This window comes from Pavona decussata, unplaced genomic scaffold, assembly GCF_977016875.1.
Source record: "Pavona decussata unplaced genomic scaffold, jaPavDecu1.1 SCAFFOLD_213, whole genome shotgun sequence".
NCBI lineage: Eukaryota > Metazoa > Cnidaria > Anthozoa > Scleractinia > Agariciidae > Pavona > Pavona decussata.
In genome coordinates, this window is record NW_028145618.1 from 668,683 (window position 1) to 678,429 (window position 9,747).

The 9,747-nt window shown below is 38.8% G+C and overlaps 1 pseudogene; it reads left to right on the forward strand.

Moving 5' to 3' along the window:
- Nucleotides 1–153: 153 nt before the first annotated feature.
- LOC146460464 (E3 ubiquitin-protein ligase TRIM56-like) lies at nt 154–5,048 on the forward strand (annotated as a pseudogene).
- Nucleotides 5,049–9,747: the final 4,699 nt, after the last annotated feature.

Here is a 9,747-nt window from a genome sequence, read left to right on the forward strand (position 1 = left end):
TAAAATTCGGGTAAATTTTCTCATGTACACGGGCAAATAAAAATTGTCACAAAATTTGCTCGTGAACGTCAAAACAATTTATTTCAGGCGTTCTGATTGGTTAATATCGTTAACCCGACAAAAATATCATGAGATCATATCTGCAGGAATTAAGACTTCCATCTTAAGGTGTGTTCAACTCAACCAAATCTTCGTGATACCTTGTTTTTATCATGGATATCAAAACCTTGTTTGTTGCACAATCTTCATGAAGAAGTATCCTGTTCTGTGTGTATGACCAACTTCACTGATCCAAAGCAGTTGCCATGTTTGCACAGCTTTTGCCTTCACTGCCTGCAAAGGATTCAACGAACGAGCGGAATTCAAGAAACCATTTCATGTTCAGAGTGTAGGCAGAACTTCAGGATCCCTGGAGACGGTGATCTTACCACTTTGCCGACAAACTTCCGAATCAACAGTTTGTTGGATGTGTTGGCCATCAAAGAGTGCAATACAAGCGGCGTAAAGTGTACATTTGGAAATTGCGGCAAAAAAAGCGGAGAAAGCTACTACTGTTTCCAGTCTTACTCGTTTTGGTGCAATGACTGCATCAGTTTCCACAATGTGATCAAGGCCTGGCTTTGAAAGACTTTCAAGAAGAAGACTTTGAAAACAGTTTAAAGCGGCCAGCATTTTGTCAACAGAAACACCACGAAAAAGAAGGGTTGAAGTTCTTTTGCAAAGTGTGTGAGGTCACCATTTGCAACACTTGTGCTTTGACATATCTTATCTTATTATTCTAATGCTTTTATTCAATCCAAGGGTAATCCTCGAAAAACGCGGCAAACCTTTAATGAGCTTACATCCCGTCGTGTGAATAATACAACGGTGAAAGAACTGAAATTGAATGATGCCATTATCTCTAATTCTAGTGAGCTTTCTAATGCTTTTAATGACCATTTTTCAACAATTGGGCCCAGACTTGCTAATGAAATACCTCCAATTGCTAATAATAATTCAAGTTATATCAATAATATAAATGTAAATAACAACAAATTCAGCTTCTCTTCGACTAACTGCAGTATTGTTTTCTCACATCTAAACAAATTATGTAGATCTAAAGCAACAGGTCTTGATAATATTTCTGCTAAAATTGCGTACGTGAATGTGCTGATCTTATTTCAGTTTCACTATGTGCTCTCTTTAATAAATCTTTAGTCCCTGGTATATTTCCTGATGATTGGAAATGTGCTAGAGTTACTCCGTTGTTCAAGGAAGGTGAGCCATCTGATCTGAATAATTATCGACCTATTTCAGTCATTTCCGTTATAGCTAAAGCGTTTGAAAGGATTGTTTATGGTCAGTTGTATAACTTTTTGACCAATGAAGATATCATTTCTAATCATCAATCGAGTTTTCGCTCGTTACACTCAACTGTAACTGCCCTTCTGGAAGCTACGGATAATTGGGCCTTTAATATTGATTGTGGTAATGTTAATGCTGTGGTTTTCCTCGATTTAAAAAAGGCATTTGACACCGTTGACCATGATATCCTTTTATCTAAAATGAACCTTTATGGAATACAAGGAACAGCTCTTGATTGGTTTAAGTCATATTTAACTAATCGTACACAACGATGTCTTGTTAATGGTTCTCTTTCTAGAATCTGCTCACTTAAATGTGGGGTACCGCAAGGAACAATCCTTGGCCCCCTTTTATTTCTTATTTATATTAATGACTTGCCAAACTGCCTAACTTCGTGCCAGCCTAGGATGTCTGCCGATGACACCCACATCACTTATGCTGGCGTTGATGTGAATTCAATACAGTTAAATCTGAATCACGATTTAGATAACCTAAACAAATGGCTTATTTCCAATAAACTCACCTTGAACACTGCTAAAACTGAATTCATGCTAATTGGCTCCAGACAAAAATTGAGTACTTTGACGAACCCACTTGAGCTCTCGATTAATAATGTTCCAATAGAACACGTTTCCTCTGTCAAATCGCTTGGAATATTTATTGATGAAAATCTACGGTGGCAGACACACATTGATAAATTATCTAAAAAGGTCGCTTCCGGAATAGGGGCAATAAAAATAATTACACCTTTTGTCCCTCCACCTACCCTTCATTATATATACAACGCACTAATTCAATCTCATTTCGATTATTGCAATCTTGTCTGGGGTAATTGTGGTAAAACATTATTTGACAGGCTACAGAAGCTTCAGAACCGTGCCGCTCGCGTTTTAACCTTTTCTAGCTATGATGCTGACGCTAACCGTTTAATTAGACAACTCGATTGGAAAGACTTGAGCACTCAATTTCAAATACAGAAAGCCATAATGGTATACAAGTCTTTAAATGGTCTTGTTCCTGAATATTTATCATCTAAATTTGTTAAACGAAATGAAACGCGTTACTCCCTGAGGGACTCTGTTAACAAACTATTTGTCCCGTTTCCGCGAACTAATTTCATGAAAAACGGCTTTACTTATAGCGGAGCAGTTCTCTGGAACAGCCTGCCCTGTCATGTGAGAGAAGCTAATTCTCTTAGTCAATTCAAAAGATTAGTTAATGATCGTTTTTAATGTTAGAGAACTAGTATACACGGCATTCATGAAAAACAGGTTTTAGTTAGATTAGTTGTAGTTAGGTATCGAATTTTGCTTAGGATAGTTAGGTTATTTCTAATTTTTATACTCCTGATGGATTTTACCGTGTTAAAATATTATTATTGATATTTATTGATCACGACGGTCACGTGAAGATTTCCTTGGAATTAACGGCAAATGAGCACAAGTTACGAGTCAAGGCGGCGATTGAATCTCAGAAACGAAGAGCGCAAACGAAAATGAATAAAATCGCTGAACTCGATGAAAACTGCATTAAAGTTCAAGAACAAGCCGCCAAAGTGAAAAATGAAGTGCAGCCGTTTGTTGACAATTTTTATGCCGCCATCGAAGCGAAAAAGATGGAAATTTTTGATGACGTTGAGAACAAAGTGAAAGAATCCATCGAGCGCATGGGAATATGCAAAAGCAAGAGATTGAACAACAAGTAGATATGCACAAAACAGCAATCGAAAAAAGCGAAACACTTTTAAAACGAAGCACAAGCGCCCAAATCATGCAGCCGATCGAATCCTTAGAGAAATTATTACAGGAAGAAGGTGACCAAGACGACACAGCTTACCGTAACGGCGGAAGTTTTCCTAACTGTTATTTTATGGAAAATCAAGAATGGTATGATCAAGTAGTTGCAGGACAAATTGGCTTTCTTCTTTTCAGTGACACTAGACCGCAAAAATCAATTGCCGAAGGGACTGGAATCAGTGAGGCAACTGTTGGACTTGAAGCGCAGATTGTTGTAACAACAAGGAACGCTCAAGGAGAACGATGTTACGAAGATCGTGATTGCGTAACAGTGGAAATCACAAATCTTCAAGGTCATGACTGTGCGACTAAAGCGCAAGTCCAAGATAACAAAGATGGCATCTTCAAGATCAGCTACTTTTCCAAAGAAAACTGATCATGCCAGGCATCAGCGAAGGTAAATGGAGAACATGTTCGTGGCAGTCCTTTTGAGGTTCAAGTGAAACCTAGACAGTTTATCAGTCAACAGCGATGGCAACATTATTGTTGCTGATGGGGATAACAAGTTAATCAAGATCTTTTCACAAGGGGGTCAGTTTTTGCGTAAAACTGGCAGAGAGGGCTCATCCTTTCCGTTCATTGTATCCAACATGTCAACTATTTTATAGTGTCAGACAATAAGGATCATTGTGTAAAAGTTTTCGACATGGAAGGAAAGCTTCTTTACAAAATTGGGAAGGAGGTGGATGGGGACGGGGAATTTAAGCTCCCCCTTTTTTTGTCCATGAGCAAGGCTGGAGAACTAATAGTCTGTGATGCAGGGAATCATAGAGTTCAGCTGTTCAAACTGAACGGAAAGTTTGTCACCAAGTTTGGAAAAAAAAAGGAGGCGGGGGGGGGGGGGGGGGGAGAATTTAAGTGCCCAATCTCTACAGCAGTACTCAATGATGGTAAGATAGTCGTATCCGACTACCATGACCATCGTATTCTGATTTTTGAATAGGTATGACATCTGTGTCAGAGGTTTTTGCAGCTAAAAAAATTAATTGAGGGTTATGAAAATTGGGATGGATTAAAATTTACATGTGTAGGCTTCCTAAGGCACTTGTCTATAAGTTTCAAACAACCTGTTTAAATTTACTTGTCAAAATAAGATGAAAGAATTTTCACGGATATGTAGGTTTTTTGATCAACATAATTCTCATTCCTTAAATCGCATTTTATTAAATGTATTTTTGATTTGTGTGATAGTGATAAAAAGATACCTATTTCAGAGCCAGAATCAACATTTAATTATAGTGGGACGTTTTGAAGTTGAGAACCTTCCTTTTGTTCGGTTCTGTGATGAAACATAACTCGGTCTTGAGGAGTCATATGAGTACTAACCAATCACTTGACATTAGCTTGTTCACAAAACTGAATTTAAGGAAGTTTGTCAGCCTTCAAAATGTCTGGATTAAAACGATAATTCAGACTCTGAATAAGTTGACTGAGCTTTTTTCACTTATACTCATGACGACAGTTCCCCCTACTTTTTCTTTAAGGAATGCGACAATAAATTATTTTGTCAGTTATATTCTGGTTGCTTTAAAAGTTTAAGACTAGAAAATAGAAAAATGCAAAAGGATAACAAGTTAATTGCAGAGGTCATTGTCTCATAAGACTTATTACTATTTTGAAGTTAATTGATAACATTACAAAATGAAATGCACATAATTTAGATCAGTGAGCATTTTTGTTTTTATATGCAACAGACTGAACAGGCTGTATTCATATTTTCCAAACACAACTGCATCTAGGTTGATATGGAGGCTCTTGTGGGTGAATATATTAAAAAAAAAAAAAACATTTGCAAGTGTGAAGGCTCTCCTCCTTAAGCTGTGTGAGCAAGCTAGTTCAGTTCAATATGGAGGCTTAAGTGAGTCCGGTATTGAAATTTTAAGTGATTAAAAGTCATGAATGTTAAAACTTTTTTCATGAAATAGCTCAATAGAGTCACTGTAACTACATATAATGGGCTGAAATGATTGTAACTTACAGTCGACTCCCGATAACTCGAACCCTTGCTAACTCGAACCTCCCACTAACTCGAACCATCTTTCCTTTCCTTTCAGGTCATTTTCTATATAATTTTACCCTCGATAACTCGAATCCCCGATAACTCGAACCTTTTTCAATTTCCCTTTAAGGTTCGAGTTACCGGGGTCGACTGTATTATCGCATATTTCATTGTCCCTTTTCTGCTTGTTTCTTCGTAGCTGGTTAAAATTTGTTTAGCATAGGGATAGACAGTAGTTAATAATTTTGCTTTCAATACATTTGCCAATGTTGTTCAATTTTTTAAACAATAGTGAGAAAACAAAGGATAAATAAACATTTGTTTCGTTCATATTGCTTGCAAACTACTTGGTGAATTTTGTTGACCCGGGGGGGGGGGGGGGGGAGGGAAGGGGGTATTCAACAGAGTCTTACACGTGAAGGCTCTACCCCAAGGTCCAAGCCTCGAGCCTTTTAAATTGATTCTTTTGACAGAAAATGTAACCCTTTAATATACCTTCCATAGAGAATACGCAGTACTCCTTTCACATACTAGTATCTACAGAATAAAAACTGCATCTCCTTTCCGGTTTGGTCTGTTCAAGATATATTGAAATACCTTTTTAAATACCTATGATGGTTTTTTCTACCCTTTTCTTTACTTCCGCTCATTAGATCCCTACTCTTTTATATTCTCCGGCCTGAAATACGTACTCCTTTCAAATGGAGCCTCCCCATATAGTCCATTAGAGGGAGACTACCCCCTCCCCCTTGGGTCATAAATTTCACAAATCAGTGTTGATGGGGTTATTATGTCCCAGCCACCTTAATTGTCGCTGTAATAATTATTCTCTCAGTCAAGCAGGGTTTTTGTTAAGTATTTGATTAGGACGGACAAAATTAAACTTAACAGGGACCACATGGTAGTTTTGCGCTAACCCTTTTGCATGGAAGGTGAAAAACCCAGGATGAAGCATATAATGGACAAGTAGTGGTCCATTTGTCCCCGCTCTAACAAAAACCCTGTCAAGCCTTTCTATGAAAGAAGGAGGTACTATATTCATGGGTTAAGACTTAAGAAAAAAAAAAAGAAAAAAAAAACCTTGTCACATCTGGAAGAGGAAGGTTGCAGTTCAAATCCCAGTTGGACCCACAACCAGCACCTGTATCTTAAAAGAACTGCTGACTCATACCAAAATGATATGACATATAAGTAGCTGTACACGAAAGCAAACATGGCAACTTGAAATTTAACTTTGCATAAATGACACTGCCTTACCTTCAAGATTTATGCTGAAAACTAAAGCCTGGTTCCCACTCTTGCAATAAGCATATGCAATTATAAGGAAATTGTGTGAACCGGCTTGACATAAACACAAGCATAAAACATAAGCACAAACACAAGGAAAGAAACGGTTTTCACTAGGATATGAACATAAGCAAAATAATAATGAAGTAAGAACACTAGCTACATAAGCATAACGATCGTTGATGCACACGAAACCATTTCTTGACGCCTCCCCTCAATGCCAAGCAGGATGGCGGACACGTGGTTGACAGCTGTCAGTTCTCGCTTGACGCTTTTAAAAGCGCCCTTTTTGCTTATAGCGGAGCTCTCGCGCGCACTGCAGGCGCGCGCAGCGGAGCCCCATAGCTAAGAGAATTTGGTAACCCGTGAATGCGAGAAATTTTGGTTTGGTTATGACGTCACTGTCCGTCCGGCGTACGTCCTTCCGCCCGTCTATGTAAGCCATTGTGAAATGCCACAGTCAACCGGTGTGACAACCCGCGTTTTTCTTGTTTTTCGGCGGGAAGTTGCATCGCCAACCGCGTTTTAGAAAAAGAAAAGCAAAACATAATTTTAAAGACGACAAAATACTTAGTTAATTTATGTGACCGACTGCGGGAGAAACAGCAAGACGTCTAGCGGTAGAGGAAACAAATTGACTGGCACGTCATCAGAATCTTGAAGTGAAACCATTTTACTCCGATCCGGCGCTACGAAACGTTGGACTTTTCCTCTAGAAGTGAAACGTTTCGTCCGCTTGACGTTGTAAAACAAACGACAAAAATCAACAATGGAATAAAAAGACTGATTATTCTCAGAAGAGGTGAGTATATTCATGTGATTTTGTTGACAAAACTTTGCTGGATTGCTATCGTGCAAGATCTTGTTTTCTTGCAGTGTTGACACGCCGTGCTTAATATTGCTAACTTCAGAGCAGTCTTTTGAGCTCATTATATTTTTCGGTCCATGTTCAAAATTTCCCTTGGAGTTTTATTTTTTAATCTCCTCCGATCTCATTAAAATTTTACCTTTCAACAGCGGGAGAAAGAGTAAGGCCCCGTTTATATGGAGAAAAGTTGTCCCGGGTAGAAGGGTCACCCGCCTACCCGAGCTACCCTGGGCGAGCCAACTTTTCCTACATTTCCTTACAAAACTTGGCGAACCGTTTACATGAGAAACAAAAAGTTGGCTCGGCTAGAAGGGTGACCCGCCTAGCCGGGTCACCCTTTTGCGATGGTAGGGTCACCCTCCTAGCCGGGCCAACTTTTCTCCATATAAACACTTTGGCTCGCCTAGCCGGGTCAATTCTGTCAAGGCGAGACAATTAGAGCATGCGCGAGCTCTGTTGTCATTGGGAAAGAATAATGGCGGCCAGACCGAAGTCCAGCTCATCTGGCTCGGTAAAGAAGCTGTCTTGGAGCCCTACTATGGTTGAGTCGATTATCGACAGTTTGAAGGAGTATAAAAGCATGTGCGAGTTCAATGCCACCGACTTCAACGCCGACAAAATCAAATTATATGACTAGAAATACGTGACTCGCAAAACAAAAGGTATATAAATCATTTGGCGTTTAGCGCGGTTCAGTCAAGTCATGCCACAACAAACGCTTCGTTTAACTGTAGAGGTCATGTATCTCAGTTTTGTGTGATTACGGACTTAACGACAGGCGAAATTCAACGTGAAAAGAACTTGAAATGTCACGCGGTTAGATTCAGTCAACCACGACTTGTGTAGCGTTCGCAAACTGATTTTGCCCGGCAAGTTTTAAATTCAGAATTATTTAACTTGGTTTCAAAAACCATAGGAACCAGAATTTGTTGGGTATAAAAAGCCAACGTTTGTAAACCTGAAAAACAACCGATTTGATTTGCAGACTTCGAGGCGCTTTTTTTTTTCTCGCATGTTTTCATGATCTCTAGACGGTCAGCTCTTAGCTCGGGCAAAGGGGTCAACTTTTTTCTCATATAAACGCTCGCTAAAGTTGACTCGGCTGGGAAGGTGACCCTCTTGCCCGGGACAACTTTTCTCCATATAAACGGGGCCTAAGACTACGCGCGGCGGGGATTTACATGAAGGGGGCATTGATCATAAACAGCAGGCGCCGTGAGTCTTGAAGGGGCAACCCTAAAAACTGGAACGGTGGAAAGGCAGAAAATCACCCCAAATCCAAGAACACGGAACGGGTAAGGGTTAGGGTCAAGGTTACAGTTTATTTGGGGTGATTTCCGCCGTTCCATGCTTTAGGATTTGCAGTGATTTTCCACCATTCCACCGTTCCACCGTTCCTGCTTTTAGCGTCGCCGATCGTGAAGTGAATCATTTTACTCCGATCCGGCGCGACGAGAAGTTGTAATTGTAATTGTAATTGTTTATTTACCCATATTTGAAATCATTTACAATGTGAAATGTGACAAAATAAGATAACTATTTGGGAGGGAAACTGAAGAAACCCTTGCGGGCTTTTACAAGGCAGTTCCCCTATTACAACGCATAACTTTAAAATTAATTAATAGGTATCGGTACATTACTTGTTAATGGTATTGTACGATATACGTTAACTATATGTAGCCAAGGCTTAATCTAATCATTATTTTAGTATTACCAGTAGTATAATAAAGTAAAATTGTCCAAAAGCGTAAAGCACCAGAAATCAAAAACTTTTTCATATTCTTGTTGAAAATAAAAAGACTATTAGATTGCTTAATAGGTGCAGGAATATTATTCCAAATATTAATTACTTTGTTACGAGTTGAATAAACACTATAATTTGTCCTATTAAAAGTTTTATGTAGCTTTCTTGAACTTCTTGTATGATAATTATGAAGTTCTGCATTAATAATACAAAAATAATTAAAATAAGGTGGAAGAGCATTGTTGACCAGGACTGGCTATTCTCAGAAGAGGCAAGTACATGTATATTCATGTGATTTTGTAAACAAAACTTTGCTCGTTTGCGGCTGTTTTGCAATAAATTGATTTCTTGTTGTGTTGACACGCAGTTAATACTGCTAACTTCAGAGTTGTCCTTTTAGCTCATTTTTTTTCGGTTCATGTTCATTATTTCGATCCCTTGGCGTTTTATTTTCTAATCTGGTCCAATTTTGCTTTCCAACAGCGGAAAAAAGAGCAAGGCGAATAGCGGCGAAAAAGGACTGTTCTAGAGGCGGCACATTATAAACAGCGGATCTGAACCTCGAAGAAACGTTGGATTTTTCCTCTTGAAGTGAAACTTTTTGCTCATTTAACGTTGTAAAACGAACGAAAAAATCAGCAATGGAATAAAAGGACTGGTTATTTCCAAAGAGGCGAGTATATTTAAGTTTAAGTCTTATATGTGATTT